The 25,808-nt window shown below is 45.9% G+C and overlaps 1 long non-coding RNA gene across 1 annotated transcript; it reads left to right on the top strand.

The window, feature by feature from the left end:
* Window positions 1-14,676: 14,676 nt before the first annotated feature.
* LOC123049698 (uncharacterized) lies at window positions 14,677-18,019 on the top strand. Its single transcript, XR_006423638.1, has 3 exons — window positions 14,677-14,822; window positions 14,910-14,990; window positions 17,736-18,019. It is a non-coding gene; the product is annotated as an uncharacterized lncRNA (long non-coding RNA).
* The last annotated feature ends 7,789 nt before the right edge of the window (window positions 18,020-25,808 follow it).

Below are 25,808 nucleotides of genomic sequence, written 5' to 3'. Positions count from 1 at the left end.
CAGAGAAGTAATAAATCATATCCTGGGGACTACGCACACAACGAGGATCAAGAGAATTAAACCATGTATTAGCATCACCCTTTAATAAGAACGGAAGTAATTTAAGGATATAGTAGTAACGAGTTTTCTCATCATTAGTGAATAGGGTGGCTATATCATTTAATTTAGTAAGATGTGCAACAACAGTTTCAGATTCATAGCCATAGAAAGGATCAGATTCAACCAAAGTAATTATCTCAGAATCGACAGAGAAATCATAATCCTTATCAGTAACAAAGATAGGTGAAGTAGCATAAGCAGGATCATATTTCATTCTAGCATTCAGAGATTTTTCTTTCAGCTTAACTAATAATTTCTTAAGATCACTTCTATCATTGCAAGCAAGAAAGTCTCTAGCAGTTTCTTCATCCATAACATAACCCTCAGGCACAATAGGCAATTCATATCTAGGGGAGAATCTTCATCATCACTTTCATCAATATTATCAATTTCAATAATTTCATTCTCTCTAGCCCTAGCAAGTTGTCCGTCAAGAAATTCACCTAGTGGCATAGTAGTATCAAGCATAGAAGTAGTTTCATCATAAGTATCATGCAAAGCAGAAGTGGCATCATCAATAACATGTGACATATCCGAATTAATAACAGAAGCAGGTTTAGGTGTCGCAAGCTTACTCAAAACAGAAGGTGAATCAAGTGCAGAGCTAGATGGCAGTTCCTTACCTCCCCTCGTAGTTGAGGGATAAATTTTGGTTTTCTCGTCTTTCAAGTTCCTCATAGTGACCAGCAGATATAAATCCCAAGTGACTCAAAGAATAGAGCTATGCTCCCCGGCAACGGCGCCAGAAAATAGTCTTGATAACCAACAAGTATAGGGGATCGCAACAGTTTTCGAGGGTAGAGTATTCGACCCAAATTTATTGATTCGACACAAGGGGAGCCAAAGAATATTCTCAAGTATTAGCAGTTGAGTTGTCAATTCAACCACACCTGGATAACTTAATATCTGCAGCAAAGTATTTAGTAGCAAAGTAGTATGATAGTAGCGGTAACGGTGGCAAATGTAACAGTAATAGTTTTGTAGTGATTGTAACAGTGGCAACGGAAAAGTAAATAAGCGAAGAACAATATGTGAAAAGCTAGTAGGCATTGGATCGGTGATGGAGAATTATGCCGGATGCGATTATTCATGCAACAGTTATAACATAGGGTGACATAGAACTAGCTCCAATTCATCAATGTAATGTAGGCATGTATACCGAATATAGTCATACATGCTTATGGGAAAGAACTTGCATGACATCGTTTGTCCTACCCTCCCGTGGCAGCGGGGTCCTATTGGAAACTAAGGGATATTAAGGCCTCCTTTTAATAGAGTACCGGACCAAAGCATTAACACATAGTGAATACCTGAACTCCTCAAACTATGGTCATCACCGGGAGTGGTCCCGATTATTGTCACTTCGGGGTTGCCGGATCATAACACATAGTAGGTGACTATTGACTTGCAAGATAGGATCAAGAACTCACATATATTCATGAAAACATAATAGGTTCAGATCTGAAATCATGGCACTCGGGCCCTAGTGACAAGCATTAAGCATAGCAAAGTCATAGCAACATCAATCTCAGAACATAGTGGATACTAGGGATCAAACCCTAACAAAACTAACTCGATTACATGATAAATCTCATCCAATCCATCATCGTCCAGCAAGCCTACGATGGAATTACTCACGCACGGCGGTGAGCATCATGAAATTGGTGATGGAGGATGGTTGATGATGACGACGGCGACGGATTCCCCTCTCCGGAGCCCCGAACGGACTCCAGATCAGCCCTCCCGAGAGAGATTAGGGCTTGGCGGCGGCTCCGTATCATAAAACGCGATGAATCCTTCTCTCTGGGTTTTTTCTCCCCGAACGCGAATATATAGAGTTGGAGTTGAGGTTGGTGGAGCACCAGGGGGCCCACGAGGCATGGGGGCGTGCCCAGGGGGTAGGCGCGCCCCCACCCTCGTGGACAGGGTGTGGGCCCCCCGGCCTTGATTCTTTCGCCAGTATTTTTTATTATTTCCAAAAATAATCTCCATGAAGTTTCAGGTCATTCCGAGAACTTTTGTTTCTGCACAAAAATAACACCATGGCAATTCTGCTGAAAACAGCGTCAGTCCAGGTTAGTTCCATTCAAATCATGCAAGTTAGAGTCCAAAACAAGGGTAAAAGTGTTTGGAAAATTAGATACGACGGAGATGTATCAACTCCCCCAAGCTTAAACCTTTGCTTGTCCTCAAGCAATTCAATTGATAAACTGAAAGTGATAAAGAAAAACTTTTACAAACTCTGTTTGCTCTTGTTGTTGTAAATATGTAAAGCTAGCATTCAAGTCTTCAGCAAAGATTATGACTAACCATATTAACAATAACACTTAGGTCTCATGTTTACTCATATCAATGGCCTAATCAACTAGCGAGCAATAATAGCAAATCTCGGATGACAACACTTTCTCAAAACAATCATAATATGATATAACAAGATGGTATCTCGCTAGCCCTTTCTGAGACCGCAAAACATAAATGCAGAGCACCCTTAAAGATCAAGGACTTACTAAATATTGTAATTCGTGGTAAAAGAGGTCCAGTCATTGTCAAACTCAATATAAATTAATAGTAATGGATGCAAATGACAATAGTGCTCTCCAGCTGGTGCTTTTTAATAAGAGGATGATGACTCAACATAAAAGTAAATGGATAGGCCCTTCGCAGAGGGAAGCAGGGATTTGTAGAGGTGCCAGAGCTCGATTTTTGAAATAGAGATAAATAATATTTTGAGTGGTATACTTTCATTGTCAACATAACAATCGAGAGATCTCGATATCTTCCATGCTACACACATTATAGGCGGTTCCCAAACAGAATGGTAACGTTTATACTCCCCCTCCACCAACAAACATCAGTCCATGGCTTGTCCGAAACAACGGGTGCCTCCAACTAACAACAATCCTGGGGGAGTTTTGTTTGCAATTATTTTGATTTGATTTGCTTAGAGCATGGGACTAGGCATCCCGGTGACCAGCCATTTTCTCGTGAGCGAGGAGCGGAGTCCACCCGTCTTGAGAATAACCCGCCTAGCATGGAAGATACAGACAACCCTAGTTGATACATGAGCTATTCGAGCATACAAAATAGAATTTCATTTGAAGGTTTAGAGTTTGGCACATACAAATTTACTTGGTACGGCAGGTAGATACCACATATAGGAAGGTATGGTGGACTCATATGGAATAACTTTGGGGTTTAAGGGATTGGATGCACAAGCAGTATTCCCACTTAGTATAAGTGAAGGCTAGGAAAAGACTGGGAAGCGACCAGCTAGAGAGTGACAACAGTCATGAACATGCATTAAAATTAGTAAACATTGAGTGCAAGCATTAGTAGGATATTATCCACCATGAACATAAATAGCGTGGAGGCTATGTTGATTTTGTTTCAACTACATGTGTGAACATGTGCCAAGTCGAGTCACTCAAATCATTCAAAGGAGGATACCACCCCACTATACCACATCACAACCATTTTAATAGCATGTTGGCATGCAAGATAGACCATTATAAACTCCTAGCTAATTAAGCATGACATAAGCAACTATAATCTCTAATTGTCATTGCAAACATGTTTATTCATAATAGGTTGAATCAGGAACGATGAACTAATCATATTTACAAAAACAAGAGAGGTCGAGTTCATACCAGCTTCTCTCATCTCAATCAGTTCATCATATCTCGTCATTATTGCCTTTCATTTGCACGACTGAACGATGTGTATAATAATAAAAGTGTACGTGCATTGGACTAAGCTGGAATCTGCAGGCATTCAATTCAAGGGAGAAGACAAGGTAATATGGGCTCTTGGTTAAATCAACAATAATGTATATAAGAGCCACTTCAACATTTTCATTATGGTCTTCTCCTATCGACCCCCAAAGAAAAGAAATAAAACTATTTACACGGGAAAGCTCCCAACAAGCAAAAGAAGAACATGAAATCTTTTTGGGTTTTCTTTTAATTAGTACTACTACAAGCATGGAAAGTAACCTAGCTAAAAGCTACAACTATTTTTTTGTTTTTTCTTAAGGTTTTTCAAACACACAAGAAGAAACATAAAAAGGAAAAAAACTAGCATGTATAGTACAATGAAAAAGTATGAGCACTGACAACTAGCATGAGTGTGTGAATATGAATGTAATGTCGGTGAGAAATACGTACTCCCCCAAGCTTAGGCTTTTAGCCTAAGTTGGTCTACTGCCACGGCTGGCCTGGCGGATATCCGAAGTTGTAACTGGGGTCGTACTGAGATGCAGCGGCTATTGCATCGTGGGCTGCAGTTTGGAGGCGAGCTGCACTCGTCCTCCTCTCGTACTCATTTGCCTCCTCCCTGGTTATGACATATCTCCCCTTTGCCTGAAAGTCAAAGAGAGTAGGAGCAGGGAGAACAATATTGACAGCGTGACACCTGTCAAAGATTAGTCGGTACTGGAGAGGCGGTTCATTCCTCTCAACAAACTGATGGCGAACCATGGCATTAAAATCTAGATAAGAAGGAGGCAATTCCATATCATAATCACGAATAGGTATCTCAAGATAATTAGCTAAACGGGTTGCATAAATTCCACCAAAAAAATCTCCATTCGTACTGCTATTATGCAACCTACGCGCCACAATGGCTCCCAAATTATAATGTTTATCTCCTAATACAGCACTCCTGAGAAAACTAAGATCAGGTACACACATGTGGCATGCCTCATCCTTACCGTTTATGCATCGGCCTATAAAGAAAGAAAAATAATGTATAGCAGGAAAATGAATGCTCCCTATGGTAGCTTGTGTTATTTTTCTAGATTCCCCCACTGTGATACTAGCAAGAAAACCTCTAAACTCAGATTTACGAGGTTCACTAGGACTCCCCCATTGCGGGAGTTTACAAGCAGTACTAAAATCCTCTAGGTCCATGGTGTAGGATTTATCATAAAGATCAAACAGGACCGTGTGAGAGTTGCGTGAAGATTAAAATCTAAATCTTCTCACAAAGGAGCCAGTAAGGTAATAGTGTTGGAGGCACTTTTCTGACCTGAAGCCCTCCAAATCAGCGTTATGCACATATGCCTCAAATTCCTCCTTAATTCCTGCTCGGGCCATGAAGGTTTCTGACGGCCATTCACAAGGCCGCACTTGAGCTTCTCTTGGTGGTTCATGGTACGGCTCACATATTGCAGGTCTGGGTCCTTGCTTCCTTGAAGAACCTCCTTGGTACATTTTCCTAAACATATTTCTTCCTCTGAAAAATTTCTGAAATTTTTAGTAACTTCAAATAAAAGTGAACCAAGCTCAACAAAATTGATAGCAACTACTCCCACAGGTGCCTAGAGACTATATCATGCATTAGAACTACTTGGGACCATATAAATTTGACATGCAAGCTCAAGAACAGGGTCACCTAAGAAGCAAGAATTTGCAATGAATAAAGCACTACAACAAAAAGTAATTGGCCATTGGAGGAGTCGCATACCAAAGAACAATCCCCCAAAGCAGTTTTGTGAGTGGAGCTTTAGGCTAGGAGATCGAAAATGGCAGCAAGATGAGCTAGAACTCGTGCTTGAGCTGGTTGGTGATTTTTTTGGGAGGAAGAAGGAGTGTGTGATGGCTGGAATAAGTGGAGGGGAGCCACCATGGGCCCATGAGGCAGGGGGCGCGCCCTGGACCCTCGTGGCCAGGTGCTTGCTCCCCCTGTTGTGTTCTCGGTGCCAGGTATTCTCAAATATTCCAGAAAAAATCATATTTCAATTTCAGGGCATTTGGAGAACTTTTATTTTCGGGGTATTTTTTATTGCACGGATAATTCAGAAAACAAACAGAAAATACTATTTTTGCTTTATTTAATCTAGATAACAGAAAGTAAAAGGACGGTGCAGAAGGTTGTGCCTTCTAACTTCATCCATCTCATGCTCATCAAAAGGAATCGACTAATAAGGTTGATCAAGTCTTGTTAACAAACTCATTCAGAATAACATGGAACCGGAGAAATTTCGAATAACACTATGTTACCTCAACGGGGATATGCACATCCCCAATAATAAGAATATCATATCTCTTTTTGACAGTAGGAAGAGAAAATTCAAAACCTCCAATAGTAATAGTTGAAATTTTTCCAATAGAATTGATACTGTGGACTTGAGGTTGTTTCCTCGGAAAGTGTACCGTATGCTCATTACCATTGACATGAAAAGTGACATTGCCTTTGTTGCAATCAATAACAGCCCCTGCAGTATTCAAAAAGGGTCTTCCAAGAATAATAGACATACTATCGTCCTCGGGAATATCAAGAATAACAAAGTCCGTTAAAATGGTGACGTTTGCAACCACAACAGGCACGTCATCACAAATACCGACAGGTATAGCAATTGATTTATCGGCCATTTGCAAAGATATTTCAGTAGGTGTCAACTTATTCAAATCAAGTCTACGATATAAAGATTGAGGCATAACACTAACACCGGCTCCAAGATCACATAAAGCAGTTCTAACATAGTTTCTTTTAATGGAGCATGGTATAGTTGGTACTCCTGGATCTCCAAGTTTCTTTGGTATTCCACCCTTAAAAGTATAATTAGCAAGCATGGTGGAAATTTCAGCTTCCGGTATCTTTCTCTTATTTTTAACAATATCTTTCATGTACTTAGCATAAGGATTCATTTTAGTCATATCAGTAAAACGCATACGCAAAAAGATAGGTCTAATCATTTCAGCAAAGCGCTGAAAATCCTCATCATCCTTTTTCTTGGATGGGTTGGGAGGAAAAGGCATGGGTTTCTAAACCCATGGTTCTCTTTCCTTACCATGCTTCCTAGCAACAAAGTCTCTCTTATCATAACGTTGATTCTTTGATTGTGGGTTATCAAGATCAATAGCAGGTTTAATCTCTACATCATTGTCATTACTAGGTTGAGCATCAACATGAACATCACCATTAACATTATCACTAGGTTCATGTTCATCACCAGATTGTGTTTCAGCATCAGAAATAGAAATATCATTGGGATTCTCAGGTGTGTCAACAACAGGTTCACTAGAAGCATGCAAAGTCCTATCATTTTTCTTCTTCTTCTTCTTCGAAGGACTAGGTGAATCTACATTAGTTCTCTGAGAATCTTGCTCAATTCTCTTAGGGTGGCCCTCAGGATACAAAGGTTCCTAAGTCATTTTACCCCCTCTAGTCATAACCCTAACAACATTATCATTCTTCTTATTATTTAATCCACTGATCAAATCATTTTGAGCTTTAAGTACTTGTTCTACTTGAGTGGTAACCATAGAAGCATGTTTAGTAATAAGTTTAAGTTCACCTTTAACTCTAGACATATAATCACTCAAGTGTTCAATCATAGAAGCATTGCGTTTTAATTGTCTACCGAAATAAGCATTGAAATCTTCTTGCTTAACCAAAAAATTATCAAACTCACCTAAGCATTGGCTAGCAAACTTAGTAGGCGGGATTTCAGCTTTATCATATCTATAGAGAGAATTTACCTTTACTGCCTGTGTCGGGTTATCAAGACCATGTATTTCTTTGATATGTGGTAAATTAAGGCCATGTATTTCTTCAACAGGAGGTAAATTCTTAACATCTTCAGCTTTTATACCTTTTTCTTTCATAAATTTCTTTGCCTCTTGCATATCTTCAGGACTGAGAAATAGAATACCCCTTTTCTTCGGAGTTGGCTTAGGAGTTGGTTCAGGGAGTGTCCAATTATTTTCATTAGTCAACATATTATTCAATAGCAATTCAGCCTGATCGACAGTTCTTTCCCTGAAAACACAACCAGCACAACTATGCAGGTGGTCTCTGGAAGCATCGGTTAGTCCATTATAAAAGATATCAAGTATTTCATTTTTCTTGAGAGGATGATCAGGCAAAGCATTAAGTAATTGGAGAAGCCTCCCCCAAGCTTGTGGGAGACTCTCTACTTCAATTTGCACAAAATTATATATATCCCTTAAAGCAGCTTGTTTCTTATGAGCAGGGAAATATTTAGCAGAGAAGTAATAAATCATATCCTGGGGACTACGCACACAACCAGGATCAAGAGAATTAAACCATGTCTTAGCATCACCCTTTAATGAGAACGGAAATAATTTAAGGATATAGTAGTAACGAGTTTTCTCATCATTAGTGAATAGGGTGGCTATATCATTTAATTTAGTAAGATGTGCCACAACAGTTTTAGATTCATAGCCATAGAAAGGATCAGATTCAACCAAAGTAATTATTTCAGGATCGACAGAGAAATAATAATCCTTATCAGTAACAAAGATAGGTGAAGTAGCATAAGCAGAATCATATTTCATTCTAGCATTCAGAGATTCTTCTTTTGGCTTAACTAATAATTTCTTAAGATCACTTCTATCATTGCAAGAAAGAAATTATCTAGCAGTTTCTTCATCCATAACATAACCCTCAGGCACAACAGGCAATTCATATCTAGGGGGATAATCTTCTTCATCACTTTCATCAATATTATCAGTTTCAATTGTTGGAAATATGCCCTAGAGGCAATAATAAAATGGTTATTATTATATTTCCTTGTTCATGATAATTGTCTATTGTTCATGCTATAATTGTGTTATTTGGAAATCGTAATACATGTGTGAATACATAGACCACAACATGTCCCTAGTGAGCCTCTAGTTGACTAGCTCGTTGATCAACAGATAGTCATGGTTTCCTGACTATGGACATTGGATGTCATTGATAACGGGATCACATCATTAGGAGAATGATGTGATGGACAAGACCCAATCCTAAGCATAGCACAAGATCGTGTAGTTCGTTTGCTAGAGCTTTTCCAAATGTCAAGTATCATTTCCTTAGACCATGAGATTGTGCAACTCCCGGATACCATAGGAGTGCTTTGGGTGTGCCAAACGTCACAACGTAACTGGGTGGCTATAAAGGTGCACTACGGGTATCTCCGAAAGTGTCTGTTGGGTTGGCACGAATCGAGACTGGGATTTGTCACTCCGTATGACGGAGAAGTATCTCTGGGCCCACTCGGTAATGCATCATCATAATGAGCTCAATGTGACCAAGTGTTTGGTCACGGGATCATGCATTACGGTACGAGTAAAGTGACTTGCCGGTAACGAGATTGAACAAGGTATTGGGATACCGACGATCGAATCTCGGGCAAGTAACGTACCGATTGACAAAGGGAATTGTATACGGGATTGATTGAATCCTCGACATCGTGGTTCATCCGATGAGATCATCGTGGAACATGTGGGAGCCAACATGGGTATCCAGATCCCGCTGTTGGTTATTGACCGGAGAGTCGTCTCGGTCATGTCTGCATGTCTCCCGAACCCGTAGGGTCTACACACTTAAGGTTCGGTGACGCTAGAGTTGTAGAGATATTAGTATGCGGTTAACCGAAAGTTGTTCGGAGTCCCGGATGAGATCCCAGACGTCACGAGGAGTTCCGGAATGGTCCGGAGGTAAAGATTTATATATGGGAAGTCCTATTTTGGCCACCGGAAAATGTTCGGGATTTTTCGGTATTGTACCGGGAAGGTTCTAGAAGGTTCCGAAGTGGGGCCCACCTGCATGGGGGGACCCACATGAACGTGGGTAGTGGGGGCAAGGCCCCACACCCCTGGTCAAGGCGCACCAAGATCCCACCTTAGAAGGAATAAGATCATATCCCGAAGGGATAAGATCAAGATCCCTAAAAAAGGGGGATAACAATCGGTGGGGAAGGGAAATGATGGGATTTCTTTCCCCCACCTTTGCCAACGCCCCAATGGACTTGGAGGGCAAGAAACCAGCCCCCTCCACCCCTATATATAGTGGGGAGGCGCATGGGAGCAGCACCCCAAGCCCCTGGCGCCTCCCTCTCCCTCCCGTGACACCTCTCCCTCTCGCTGAGCTTGGCGAAGCCCTGCCGAGATCCCCGCTGCTTCCACCACCACGCCATCGTGCTGCTGGATCTCCATCAACCTCTCCCTCCCCTTGCTGTATCAAGAAGGAGGAGACGTCTTCCCCAACCGTACGTGCGTTGAGCGCGGAGGTGCCGTCCGTTCGGCGCTCGGTCATCGGTGATTTGGATCATGACGAGTACGACTCCATCAACCCCGTTCACTTGAACGCTTCGGCTCGCGATCTACAAGGGTATGTAGATGCACTCTTTTCCCTCTCATTGCTAGAAGACTCCATAGATTGTTCTTGGTGATGCGTAGAATTTTTTTTAATTTCTGCAATGATCTCCAACATCAATAATTTCATTCTCTCTAGCCCTAGCAAGTTGTCCATCAAGAAATTCACCTAGTGGCATAGTAGTATCAAGCATAGAAGTAGTTTCATCATAAATATCATGCAAAGCAGAAGTGGCATCATCAATAACATGCGACATATCAAAATTAATAACAGAAGCTGGTTTAGGTGTCGCAAGCTTACTCAAAACAGAAGGTGAATCAAGTGCAGAGCTAGATGGCAGTTCCTTACCTCCCCTCGTAGTTGAGGGATAAATTTTGGTTTTCTCGTCTTTCAAGTTCCTCATAGTGACCAGCATATATAAATCCCAAGTGACTCAAAGAATAGAGCTATGCTCCCCGGCAACGGCGCCAGAAAATAGTCTTGATAACCCACAAGTATAGGGGATCGCAACAGTTTTCGAGGGTAGAGTATTCAACCCAAATTTACTGATTCGACACAAGGAGAGCCAAAAAATATTCTCAAGTATTAGCAGTTGAGTTGTCAATTCAACCACACCTGGATAACTTAATATCTGCAGCAAAGTATTTAGTAGCAAAGTAGTATGATAGTAGCGGTAACGGTGGCAAAAGTAACAGTAATAGTTTTGTAGTGATTGTAAAATTGGCAACGGAAAAGTAAATAAGCGAAGAACAATATGTGAAAAGCTCGTAGGCATTGGATCGGTGATGGAGAATTATGCCGGATGCGATTATTCATGCAACAGTTATAACATAGGGTGACACAGAACTAGCTCCAATTCATCAATGTAATGTAGGCATGTATTCCGAATATAGTCATACGTGCTTATGGGAAAGAACTTGCATGACATCTTTTGTCCTACCCTCCCGTGGCAGCGGGGTCCTATTGGAAACTAAGGGATATTAAGGCCTCCTTTTAATAGAGTACCGTACCAAAGCATTAACAAATAGTGAATACATGAACTCCTCAAACTATGGTCATCACCGGGAGTGGTCCCGATTATTGTCACTTCGGGGTTGCCGGATCATAACACATAGTAGGTGACTATTGACTTGCAAGATAGGATCAAGAACTCACATATATTCATGAAAACATAATAGGTTCAGATCTGAAATCATGGCACTCGGGCCCTAGTGACAAGCATTAAGCATAGCAAAGTCATAGCAACATCAATCTCAGAACCTAGTGGATACTAGGGATCAAACCCTAACAAAACTAACTCGATTACATGATGAATCTCATCCAACCCATCATCATCCAGCAAGGCTACGATGGAATTACTCACAGCGGTGAGCATCATGAAATTTGTGATGGAGGATGGTTGATGATGACGACGGCGACGGATTCCCCTCTCCGGAGCCCCGAACGGACTCCAGATCAGCCCTCCTGAGAGAGATTAGGGCTTGGCGGCGGCTCCATGTCGTAAAACGCGATGAATCCTTCTCTCTGGTTTTTTCTCCCCGAACGTGAATATATAGAGTTGGAGTTGAGGTCGGTGGAGCACTAGGGGGCCCACGAGGCAGGGGGCGCGCCCAGGGGGGTAGGCGCGCCCCCACCCTCGTGGACAGGGTGGGGGCCCCTGGCCTTGATTCTTTTGCCAGTATTTTTTATTATTTCCAAAAATAATCTTCGTGAAGTTTCAGGTCATTCCAAGAACTTTTGTTTCTGCACAAAAATAACACCATGGCAGTTCTGCTGAAAACAGCGTTAGTCCGGGTTAGTTCCATTCAAATCATGCAAGTTAGAGTCCAAAACAAGGGCAAAAGTGTTTGGAAAAGTAGATACGACGGAGACGTATCACCCATCGAGGCCAATCCACCACAAAGCAGGAGGAGGGTTTTACACCGCAATGTGGCGCGAACCTGGGTAAACTTACTTGTCCCCTTTCCTTATAGTTCATAGAGCTAGGCCGTGGGATCGATGAGTTGGCAGACTGGGGAGGTTGAGTTCTTCGCACGCACCCCAGAATTCGAATCTATCAAGGGTCTGTGGAGCCCAGCATCCGACATTTGGCGCGCCAGGTAGGGGTGCGTCGGAGCCTCTCTTCCTCCGGTCGACCCGCCCCGGTTTCGCCGTCCCCATGGCTGATGCTCATCGAGTTCGTGCTGAGCGCCGGGCCGCCCTCGCTGCCCGCGTCGCCCAGACAGCGCCTGCCGGCGATGGCACTCCCCGCCGTTCCCCGTCGTTTGCGGCCAACGCTGCCACCAGCCCCGCGGCCCACGAGCAGCAGGCTTCGTCGGTGCAGCCCTCAGTGCGGCGTGATGGCCGCACCACAACCCCGTTGGTGACCCAGGCGGCCGCTTCATCGTCCCATGCCAACCGAGGGCCAGCGAACGCGTAGGCTGCGTTGCTCACGGCACGCGAGCTCCTACGCTACCGCCCGGCTGACGACCTCTACGAAGATTGGCTCGACCGCATCGCCGAGCTCGTCAATGCCGCTGGAGAGGCCCCTGCACCGCCCCGTTCGCTGCCTCCCCCTCCGCCTCTTGCGGGCGACGTGGCCCACGGTGCGCCTCCTCCACCTCCCAGGCAGAACATTGCCCCGAGCCAAGGCGCGACATCGTCCCCAAGCCCAGGCGCGAGGCTCCATGACGCGACCCGCCGCACATGGCGCCAGCACGCGACGAGGAAAGCTGCCAGGTGGTGCAGCGGCCGCAAGGAGATGCGCGTGCGCTCCCAGCACCGCCACGTCAAGACCGCGTGCCGCCAGAGGTAGCGGTGCACGATCGCCAAGATCAGGCTCCACCTCCACGGCGGGCTCCCGTGACCACGGCAGGATGCCGCGCGTTCACTCCGGAGCTGCCTAGCGTTGTCTGGCCGGGAAAGTTCAAGCGAGACCTGCCTCCACGCTACGACGACACCCCCGACCCTTCCGAGTTCTTGCAGCTCTACGAACTAAGCATTGAGGCAGCCAACGGCGATGAGAAGGTCATGGCGAACTTGTTTTCCATGGCCCTCAAGGATGGCGCGCGCTTGTGGCTCCTGAATCTCCCCGCGGGGTCGATCTCCTCCTAGGACGAGATGCGAGAGCATTTCGTCACCAACTTCCAGGGCACTCGCAACTGCCCACCAGCTGCGGGTGACCTGTGACGCATCAAGTAGCAGCCGGGAGAGACCTTGTAAAAGTACATCCAGCGCTTCAACAGTGTTTGCCTCAAGATTCCCAAGGTGTCAGGCGAGGCCATCATTTCGGTGTTCACTGATGACGTTTGCGACGTCAAGATGAAGGAAGAGCTTGCCATACATGAGGACCCGTGCACGGCTCTGGAGATGTTCAACATGGCGACCAGGTGCGCGAGAGCCGAGGAAGGCCGACTCTCCCTCCTGGAGCTTCCGGAGGCGGAGCCAGAAGAGAAGAAAGCCAAGGCCAAGGATGTGAAGCGCAAGGGGCCAGCTGTGCTCACAGCCGAACCAGAGATGAAGCGCGTCTGCGACCACCTGGAGTCATCCAAGGGTGCCCGCCCGTTCTGCGTCTTCCACAATGTGCACAGCCACAACACCAATGACTGCCAGGAGCTCGGGTGTAATGCCCCGAGACCGATGCGCCAGATGCCTTCCATTTATTTTGTTGTTGTTGTGTGTTTCAACTATTTGTTGCCATGATCTTGATGAATGTCATTATCATATTTTGCTTCTTGAATCATGTTCATCATTTGGTTATATTGCATTGCCATGCCCATCATTGTCATATTGCATTTGTGCCTCTTGTCATTATGCATTCTCCATGCTCATCATATGCCTTGTGGTATTCATCTTGTTGTGCTTGCACCATGTTAGATATTGTTGCTTGCCTATGCATTTGTCCCATGCAACATCGCCTCCCCATTCCTTCTTATTCCTTCCTTGATGCAAGTGCCACTTCTCCCTTCTCCATTAATGTTCAATATTAGCCAATAAATCATGCACCATGCCTTATAGCTCTCTGTCAAGTTTCATCCTTTTGGGAGTTGTTTTGGTTAGGTTCAAAAATTCCTCAAGTTTGAATTCTATTCAAACTCGTTTTATTTTTCTACCTCTAAAAATGCTCAAACCAATTTTATAAAATGGTGCATAATTCCATGAGTCTAGAGATATCCTTACTTCTTTCTATTTCATATCTGATATCCCTGGACTTTTCCCTTTTCTTGGTTGTTTATTTAATGGGCAGAATAATATGGAAATGAAAAGGCCCAACTTTCTCGTAGCCACCTGGGCCTCTTCCCTCCAGAACTGGCTCAGCCAGCCTCCCACAGCCCAGCTAGCCCGCAAGCGACAGGAGCTTCATCCTCCTGTACGGCAGGCCATCGAGAGCAGCCACGTGGGCACGCTCGATGATTTGACGGCCGTCCAGCGCCCCTAGCCCCTATATAGCATGTCCAAACCCTACGCCAGTCTTCCCTCGACCGATTCAGACCCTCTCCTTCCCTCACCGCCGCCAGGTAAGGCTAGCCATGCCACGCCGTCGCGCTGCCCGCCATGACCCAAGCGAGCTTTAGCTCGAGCTCGGGATAGCCCCTCGCCGCGCCTCCGACCACCTCTGCCGCCGTGGAGAAGACCGCCAAGTTCCTCTTTGTCTCCTTCTATGACGCACGCATCGAGACGGCCTCTGGATCGACCTCTCTGACCCGTCTTCTTCCTCTTCTTCACAGACCTGAAGACCGCCAAGTTCCGCGCGCCCTGCGTCGTGTCTGCCGTGCCTTCTGCCTCGTCTTCATGTCCTGTGGGACTAGGTGAGCAGCTGCACCTCCCTGATCCTTCCCGTCGCGCATCGATCCCCGTACATGTCGTTACTTCCCTACCAACGCCACGTACTCCGTGCTCTAGCCAAGGCTGGTGTTTTTTTCCATGGTTGCGGTTGCCCGTACATCACTCCGCTCTGATTCCCTAGTGCTCTTCACCGCGCGCACGCAGCAACGTCAGTGCCTCGCCTCCATTTGCGCACACGCTCAGGGCCTCGCCCAACTCCTACCCTAAACCACAACTCCACAGGCTGATCTACTAATTGGCAAACATCTCCCCCTCTGGGCTCTCACAGCACGACTTGTGGGTTTGTCTAATCTCAACCTAAGGTATGCTACATGGATATATTATTAATTTAACATTTGACTTGGACAAACTTACTAGTTAGAATCAATTACAAATGATATATCTGTTTTTATAGTAACTGGAAGTCTAGAATTGCATAAAGCATGAATAAGAAGAGAACGCCAATAACTAACAATTGAAGCCAATTTTTTTAACCACTCACTCTACTATGAGAATGCAGAGCGACATGTATATATTTTAGGAGTGAAATCGCTACAAAGCTTGACATTTGATGGTTTGATGGACCTGTTGTGTGTCGATATACATCTAAGTGAATAAAAAAATGTAGCTATTTCAATGTAATTGCAAAAAGAAAATCATTGTTTGTTTGATATCAACACTATATTTAAGAATGATATAAGTTTGTGTTGCATTTTTTGCACGTGCATTGTCCTCTTCGCCCCCCTATGTTCAAATCCTGGCTCCGCCCCTGTTCATACACACGCACACAACTCCCTTTTCTTTATTTTCATATTTCCCGAAATTCCATTTCTGGACAGAGGCATCTTTCCAAATCGGGCAGGTTCAAATCTGGACATTCCAGATCTTGCAGTTTTTCATTTATGTCTATTTCCTTATTAGGCAGTGTTTTAACTTATAGCACTTGTGAGCATTTTTCTTCATTAACATATGCATATTATATATCATTTTGCACAGTAAAAATCCCACCAATCCATCTATAGCATCCATTTCATCATTTGAGCAAGTTTGTGAACATGTTATTTTACAGCATATGCCATTTTGCCATTTTTATATGATTTTGTGTGATGTCCATATGAGCAATTTCATGACATGAGTAGGAGTACAAGCATGCCATCTTGCTGCTAGAATTTATTTCATGCCATGAAGTGGACGGTGGTGAGTGCAACAAGCTTGCAAACATACTATCATAAATCTATTTCTGCCTTGCCATGTTTATTTTGCTAAGTCTGGAACTGTCGGCATAACTTTCCATTTTGCATTGATGCTATCATCTTATCTATGTGTTTCTGGAACATGTTCAGTGAGGGTATTTTGTTAAGTGCATTTAGTACTAGCATACCATGATCTTGCTTGCCATGATATGTTCCTGTAACGTCTCAAAATATGCATCATGAATCTGTTTTCTGCCATACTCTGTTTTTCACTAAGTCTGAGAATATGTTATAACTTGCAATCTTGTCTTGATGAATTCCATTGATCTAGAGGTTACATGGAGATGCTTAGCAATCATCTTTTGCCATGTATAACTTGTAAATTAATGCCATGCTTTTGTTTGCCATGATCTTGCAATGCAGCATCATCGTTTCATGCCTCCAACATGTCAACATGTTATTGTTGCTCACATGTATGCCCTGTTTTTCACTGTCATAATCTGTGTTATAAAGTTGCTTGTTGCATTGATCATATTGGTTTAATATTGATGCCTATGAACCTGAACCTTGATGCTAATTGAAGTATGTAATCTGTACTTGAAGTGCATGTCATGTTTATGCCCATATAGTTCCTGTAGCATGTTGTTTTGGTAACTGCAAAGTGCCTAGTTGCTGTTTTGGGCAAGTTGTTGTTATATCTTGTATTGAGTGTATGTGTTGAACCGTTGCTCCGTTTTGAGCATGATCTATAGGAAACTTGCTTGGTTTTGCATGTAGGTTCATCATGCCATGTTGCATCCATGTTTTGGAGTGTTTGTGATTGTGTTTTGCTTGCATTTGCATCAGTGTCATGTTTAACTTGTTTTACTCATATCTTCCAGGCCGTAGCTCCGAATTAAATGAACCTTATATGTAACTTGACTAGAAAGACGTGTAGATCATCTTGGTGCACTTTAACTTGCTGTTTAAAAACTTCAACATAATGTGTTTTCAGATCTGGACCAATTTCGAAATTTGCATATGGGGACTTACCAGAATTGTTGTATGTTGATTCCGGCCTCATTTAAACTTGCTTTGATGTGGTGATCTTGTATGCATCATCTCTTGTCATGAGTAGCATCATCTAGCCTTGTCATGCATCATACTTGGTTGAGCATCATGTCGAGTTTATGTGTTGGGTGTTTACTATGTTGTTTCCTTCTTTTCGGTTGTGCTTCTTCCCGATAGTTCGTGTTTCGTTGCGATTGTGAGGATTTGTTCGACTTCCCTTGGTTCATCTATGCCGTTCGTCTTCTTCATGGACTCGATCTTCTTCCTACGGAATTTTAGGCAAGATGACCGTCACCTTGAATCTCACTATTATCTTTGCTATGCTAGTTGTCTCGATGCTGTCGCTATGTCGCGCTACCTACCACTTGTTTATCAAGCCTCCCAAATTGCCATGATAGCCTCTAACCTTTTCCACCATCCTAGAAAACCGTCGTTTGGCTATGTTACTGCTTTGCTCAGCCCCTCTTATAGCGTTGCTAGTTGCAGGTGCATTTGCAGGTGAGGGAGTCCTGGATTATGGGGTCCTCGGGTGTCCGGGCTATGCGACATGGGCCAGACTCATGGGCCGTGAAGATGCAAGATAGAAGGCTCTCTCCTGTGTTCGGATGGGACTCTCCTTGGCGTGCAAGACAAGCTTGGCATGCAGATATGAAGATTCTTTCTCTGTAAACCGACTCTGTATAACCCTAGCCTCCTCCGGTGTCTATATAAACTGGAGGGTTCAGTACGTAGAGATAATCATAATCATACAGGCTAGACATCTAGGGTTTAGCCACCACGATCTCGAGGTAGATCAACTCTTGTAACCCCTATACTCATCAAAGTCAATCAAGCAGGAAGTAGGGTATTACCTCCCTCAAGAGGGCCCGAACCTGGGTCCCCTGCCTCCTGTTACCTTCGATCCTTAGACGCACAGTTCGGGACCCCCTACCTGAGATCTGCCGGTTTTGACACCGACATTGGTGCTTTCATTGAGAGTTCCTCTGTGACGTCAATAGCAGGGATCGATGGCTCACCTTGTCATCAAGGACATCATCCCCTCTGGAGGAGTCCTAGTTTTAGGGCAAACCCTCCGGCTCGGCAGCTTCACCTTGGGCACCTGTTTGGCCATTAAGTCAAAGGCAACTCCCCAAGTCGCCGAAAACCATCTCCGTGTCAGACCCGAATACGCCGAGAAGATGGATCCAGCAGACCTATCATCCTTGAACGAGCTGCTAGATCGCATCGCCGCCCTGGGGGTCTCAGAGAAATCAAATCTCCACCGATCACCCATCAGGTAGCGGTTGTGGAGGAACAAGCTGACAATGACTCTTCTCCTACGTTGAGGACGAATTATGTTCGGATTTCCGAGCCCAGAGAGCCAGACACCTACCTTCAGGCGGATACCCCTTGTCCTCCGAACACAAAATTGGACTTAAAGCCTGATAATTCACCGGATACTCTGAAGCCCGGGCCGGTAACTCCGGAAGCTCTTCAAATTCCGGATTCCACAGTGAGTCGGGGCACGAATTTAAGCCCGCTCACCCACCACAAGCAATATTCGCCAAGCAATTCCAGCCCTCCAGACATATGTGACCTAATGTATGTGCGGCAGCAGCCTCGAGAGACAGTCCATCACTTTTGGGCCAGATTCCTCCTTGTTAAAAACAAGATAAAAGACTGCTGCGACGTCGACGCAATTTCAGTATTTTGTAATAACTGTACGGATGAGGGTATCCTCAATGCCCTCAACCGCCGTCGCGTGCTACACTTTAAAGATTTGGCACACATAGTACAGAAGTACTGCACCATGGAAAGCGCCTGGAAAACTCAATCCGCTCGCGGGGAACCGCATGCCTTTAAGCCACCTGATCGTCACCCTGCAGACAGGAAGATTAAGCCCTTTATGGGACATAGAACTGTCTTCGAGGAATGGCTCGATGGGCCATGTAAAATACACACGACGCCGAATACCGAACCAACACATAGCCTACGGGCATGTTGGATACTCCGGCAAGTGGCCAAAAGCGGCGAGGGTATCCTCACCAACTCTACCCCAAAAAAGTACTATTTAGAGGACGACAATCCCGAAGTACTCATGGTCTTCGAGACTTTCTCGTTGAATAATCGGCGCAAACGGGCACTCCGCGACCTCGCCGAAGTCTGCCAAGTCTAAGCAATAAAACCTTGGAACGACACGGCGATTACTTTCAATGCCGATGACGAACCAAGATCCTTCTTAGTCCGAGGACCGGCCGCTCTGGTCCTGAACCCAATCGTGGACAACTTTTGGCTCACTAAAGTGCTAATGGACGGTGGCAGCGGACTGAACCTCATCTATGAGGACACGCTCAACAAAATGCAAATGGACAGGAGTCGCATCAAGCAGAGCAATACATCCTTCAGGGGAATCATCCCTAGCAAGGAAGCAAGATGCCCAGGGAAAATTAAACTCGATGTGGTATTCGGCACACCAGAAAACTATAGGTCCGAAGATATAATCTTCTAGGTGGCCCCCTTTAACAGCGGATATCATGCCCTGTTCGGGCGAGATGCATTCACACGCTTTCAAGCTATACCCCATTATGGGTACATGAAGCTCAAAATGCCCGGGCCCAATGGTGTTATCACTGTCTCCAGTGATTCGGACATAGCACTCCGCGCCGAAAATAAAACCGCATCACTGGCCCTTGAGGCACTGTCCGAAGCCCTCGCAGCCGAAGAACTCACCGCTCTGCGCTCCACAGTGGATAGGGACGACGTAATTCTTGATAAAAGGCCCAAATCCACCACTTTCAAGCCAACCGAAGAAATAGTCAAATTTCAAGTTCACCCGACGGTCTCAATAAAACAACCTCCATTCGGGCACAGCTGGACCCAACGGTCGACGCTGCATTACGCGCGTTCCTGCGCGAGAACTAGGACATCTTTGCCTCCATCCCTCGGACATGCCAGGAATCCCACGCGCGTTGGCCGAACATAGTCTCAATATACTGAAGGGATACAAGCCGGTTAAGCAAAACACTCCGGCGATTTTCCAAACCCAAACGACAGGTTATAGGGGAGGAACTAGCCAAACTACTCGAAGCCGGGTTTACCAGAGAGATCAAGCATTCGGATTGGCTAGCAAACCAGGTCATGGTACCAAAGACGGATAGATCCTGGCACCTCTGTGTCGACTTTAAAGACCTTAACAAGGCCTGCCCTAAGGACTACTTCCCTCTACCGCGCATCGATCAGATTATCGATGCAACCGCAGGACATGATTCACTGTGTTTCCTCGACGCATAATCCGGATACCATCAAATTAAGATGAAGGAATCCGACCAAGCCGCAACGGCATTCATCACCCCTTACAGACCTTTCTGCTTCAACACTATGCCTTTCGGGCTCAAGAACGCCAGTGCTACGTACCAACACATGATTCAAACGTGCCTAGAAAAGCAAATCGGCAAGACTGTGAAGGCATACATAGATGACGTAGTCATCAAAACCAAGCATGTAGAATCATTGGTGGATGACTTACGCCTTACATTTGACAACCTTCGAACATATGACATAAGGCTCAATCCACAAAAGTGTGATTTCGGCGTTCCTGAGGGAGTCCTGGACTAAGGGGTCCTCGGGCGTCCGGCCTGTTGGACATGGGCCGGACTAATGGGCTGTGAAGATACAAGACCGAAGACTCTCTCCCGTGTCCGGATGGGACTCTCCTTGGCGTCCAAATATGAAGATTCCTTTGTCTGTAACCGACTTTGTACAACCCTAATCCCCTTCGGTGTCTATATAAACCGGAGGGCTTAGTCCGAAGAGGAGATATAGTCATACAGGCTAGACTTCTAGGGTTTTAGCCATTATGATCTCATGGTAGATCAACTCTTGTAATACTCATATTCATCAAGATCAATCAAGCAGGAAGTAGGGTATTACCTCCATAGAGAGGGCCCGAACCTGGGTAAACATTGTGTCCCCTGTCTCCTGTTACCATCGACCTTAGACGCACAGTTCGGGACTCCCTACTAGAGATCCGCCGGTTTTGACACCGACATTGGTGCTTTCATTGAGAGTTCCACTGTGCCGTCGTCAAAAGGTTTGATGGCCCCTTCAATCATCTACAACAATGCTGTCCAAGGGGAAGTCTTCCTCCCCGGACAGATCTTTGTGTTCGGCGGCTTTGCACTGCGGGCCAACTCGCTTGGCCATCTGGAAGTAGATCGATAGCTACGCCCCTGGCCATCAGGTCAGATTCGGAAGCTTGAACTACGACGCGGATATCCGCGGAGACTTGATCTTCGAAGGATTCGAGACCACGGCAGCCGCTCCCTATCACCGCGATGAACATGACTTAAATCTGTCATCAGACCATACCCAGGAGATAGCACCTGTAACTGCTCTGGCCTTAGATCCAGAGCAGATTGCGCCATCCGAGGACGGGAAGCTCAACCCCGCCACGGATGCCGCAGTCTCAGCAGCGTCGGAGCCGCACACAGACCCAACTTCGAGTGGAATCTGTGTCACCGGAGCCTCAGACTCGTTTCCGGTTACAGGTTCCGAACCATGTGCGTCCATGTGCGTCGAGCTCGATCAGTCATCGATCGTCGAATTTAGCTCCGCGGACATTTTTCGGCACTCGCCTTTGGGTGACGTGTCAAACTCGTTAAAAGCACTATCCTTAGCGGGGGACTCACAGCCGAATTATACCCCGTTCGAACTGGAGGCTGATGACGGAGAATTTCGCTTCCCACCCACCGCCCACTTCATAGACACTGTCGAAGACTTAACCGACATGCTCGATCACGGCTTCGAAGACATCAACGGTATGGACGACGATGCCGACGAGGAGCAGGGCCAAAACCCGTCGTTTATCGGACGCTGGACAGCCACTTCTTCGTACGACGTGTACATGGTGGATACACCTAAAAGAACTAACGACGATGACAAAGAAGATCTAGTCGAGGATGGACCTCCTGAGATACAGCCAAAACACCGGCGTCAGCGGCGCCGCTCTAAGTCACGTTGCGGAAAAGACAGCAATACCGGCACGGGAGTAAACAATACTCCGGATGATGCCGAAGATAATGAAGACCCTGTTGAGGTAACTTCCGAACAGGAGGAACGCGAAAACAGGCAAGTTAGCCCTGATGAACAGGCCATACACGACGACTCGGAGGACAGTAATTATCTTCTGCTCTCCGAGGATGAGGTGAGCCTCGGCAACGAGGATTTTATCGTGCCTGAGGAACCTCTCGAGCAGGAGCGCTTTAAGCGCCGGCTAATAGCCACTGCAAGGAGCCTGAAAAAGAAGCAGCAACAGCTTCAAGCTGACCAAGATCTGCTCAACGATAGATGGACTGATGTCCTGGCAGTCGAAGAATACGACCTCAAGAGGCCAGCCAAAAGTTACCCGAAGCGCAAATTGCTACCTCAGTTCGATGATGAGGCGCCGGAGCCCATACCATCATCGCGCAATGCGGTTGACCGACCACCACGTGGTTGAGACAAAGCGGCAACTCAAGCCGAACACCGGCCCTCCCCACCTCACCGTAAAGGCAGAGATAAAACAGCTTGGGGCTATACATATGACCTTCTGCATGACCTCGACAGTAGAGCGGGACATACCAGATCGATCTACGGATCGCGAGGACGCGCCCCGACACGCGACGACGACTATCTATTCGGACGTGACAAACCTAGTCACCCCCGGGCCGAAAACCGCCGACGGACTCCATCGGAGCTACGTCGCGATGTGGCCCAATATAGAGGCGCCACACACCCTCTTTGCTTCACTGACGAAGTAATGGAGCATGAATTCCCAGAAGGGTTTAAACCCATTGTCACGACCGGATTTTCAGGATATAAATTCCCAGAAAAATGGCCTTGTGCCCACCAGCCCCAGGATTACTGTTAGCTGACGAGGCACCAACTTGATACAAGAATTCCAAGCGAGGTACAAAAATATGTAGTACAAGACCATTTAGGCCTAGGAGTACAACACTTGGTTTCTAGTGGTTGAGGGCGGAAGCGGTTGGGTACATCTGCGTCTATGGGACTCCATTTCCCACAAGAACAGCTGACCAGGATAACTCCTATCTTCGCGAGGCTGCAAACGTCAACACGCAGGTCCCGAGTTTGTCACCGCGATGCTTATCTCCAAGCAAGGAATCTGGCCAAGACAATAGCCAGGGACAAGCCAGTGAGTACGTTTGAATGTACTCGCAAACATTAAGACCACGGGTATAAATATCAAGACATGCTCCGGATTATTATGTGATCACACGTCCGTCACGAAATATACGAAAAACCAAGATGCACACATGTGGTTATAAATAATCCATAGTAAAGTACTGGGTGCCAAACGAGGGTCTGAATGACTCCTCGAGAGGAAACTGCAAGAATAGTAATACTGGTGCCAAACGAGGGTCTGAATGACTCCTCGAGAGGGAAATTGCAAGAATAATAATGCCATAGTCGGGCGTCGGGGCGACACCACATAAAGGGCTTATAAAAGATAAATGAACAACAAGCGTGCCGCAGTCGGGCGTCTGAGCGACACCACAGAAAGGGCTTATAAGAGAAAAAATCACAGTGAATATCCAGGAGGTAGAACCATCCCAGGGATACTCAATAATATACGTAATATAAATGGTTAGTCCAAAATAATAAAGATCATAATCCATACGTGCCATAATCTTAAACAATATTTAGTTCAGTCGTTTCTCCATCCGAAAACCGATAAGTTGGTCTAGTTAAACCGTCCTCCATCCGAATACCGTTACTGAGTTCTAGTTAAATCGTTCTCCATCCGAATACCGTTACTGAGTTCTAGTTAAACCGTTCTCCATCCGAATACCGTTACTAGATTCAACTCAGACTGTGGTCTTTACTCAAGAACATGATATCCAACAGGATATATCCTCTGCAGAGGGAGTACCATTTTCCCACGAGTAACGGGTTTACTTAGTCCATCGGGACTAATTCCGTCTACGGTCTTTTAATTGAAAACACGCCTGACCTGCACACACCAGCTTAACTCACCGGTGTCTGGAATCACCCACGACACCTGCCAAGCAAAACTCTAAGTGGGGAGGCTACAACCTCGACGTAGCATGGGATCAAATTTCTATTCGCGCGCTCTAAGGGGGTGCCCCCCCTCTCGGTCCCAACCGGAAACACCCATGCCCCCTGACCAAGTGGCATGCCTACCGGAGGCCTCCGGTATCTTCCACTATGGCCTCTCTGTACGGTGTGTGCTTTGGTAGGGGTTGACAACTTACTGAACCATACCCCGTCTGCGACAGGGACAAGTGGTGGTACCAACAAATAGGGAGCTACTGATCAAGACTCGACTTACGACCGACTCAGGTGGTCCAAGCATCCTCCAACAATATTACCACTAGTGAAATAAATCACCACTCATCAAGCCTCACCATGCCATACCGGACATACTCGTCTCGACGAGGGACTAGGGACAAGCTCGTGTCTACCCAAGACCACGACTTTCCCGGCTTCCTACCGGTATGCATGAGGAGCTCACGAGGATGATCCAAATCACTAGTGTATCCATTGCTGACCACAAAACCACTCCAAAGTGTACTCATGTACGAGACTATATCGATACATAAAGCCAACGCATACTCCAAGTCAAAAGGTGTTGTGATCGTATCCGAACACCACAACAAAATATTATGCCAGAGTTCAGAAATGCTTGCCTTCCAGAGTATGCAAAGGATGCACTTTTTGGAAGCTTTCCCTTCTCTCCAAAATCCTATTTTGCAAAATATCCAAATAACAAATATTTCAAACACAGTACCAAAAGTTGTCTCAAATATTTTTGAAATAAATCTTAAAATTAACTAGATGAAATTTGAGAGAGGTAGGAAAAAGAATCAACTCATTTGGAGTTTTATTTTAAAAGTTATAGCTGGTCAAAGTCTGGTCAAACTCTGTTTTTAAATAAAACCAGAAAAGAAAACGATTCAGAAGAAATACGCTTTCGCAGCAGAGGAGACGCACTCGGGAGTTATGCACCTTCACTTAAACAGAGAGAGGACGGCCGCGCGGGTCACTGACAGTGGGTCCAGAGGGCCCACTGGTCAGGTTTGACTGGTCTCCCTCTCCCTCCTTTCTCTGTGCCCGAACGGTGGCGGGGCTCCGGCGATCGCCGGCGGCGAACGGCGGCTCCTCGAGGGCATCTGAGGGCAGGGATGGGTTGGCCAGACCGAGGCGGTCCTCTCGGTGGGCGTTAGGCAGGTGGGGACGGAGGAGGTCACCGGCGGCGAGCTCCGCGGCGGAGGAGGCTACGGTGGTGAAGTGACATTTGGGCTCCGGTGATCTTTGGCCGAAGCTGAGGCGCGAGGCAGCTCCGCACGACTACGGGGGAGTTCTTGGTGGCGTTGGATTGGCGGGGGAATCTCTGATTGCGATGAACGGCACTGGATTGCGGTGGCAACCGAGCTGGCCGGAGACGAGGAGGAAAGGACTTTCCCGTCGATTGCTGGCTGTGGGGGGGCTATGGGGGTGGCCTGGGGTTGCTTGAGTGTTCGGTTGAGCTCGGGGTCCCTTTAAATAGGCGCTCGAGGC

The sequence above is a fragment of the Triticum aestivum genome, chromosome 2D (genome assembly GCF_018294505.1).
Source record: "Triticum aestivum cultivar Chinese Spring chromosome 2D, IWGSC CS RefSeq v2.1, whole genome shotgun sequence".
NCBI classification, from domain to species: Eukaryota; Viridiplantae; Streptophyta; class Magnoliopsida; order Poales; family Poaceae; genus Triticum; species Triticum aestivum.
This window is presented reverse-complemented; position numbering and strand designations above follow the sequence as displayed.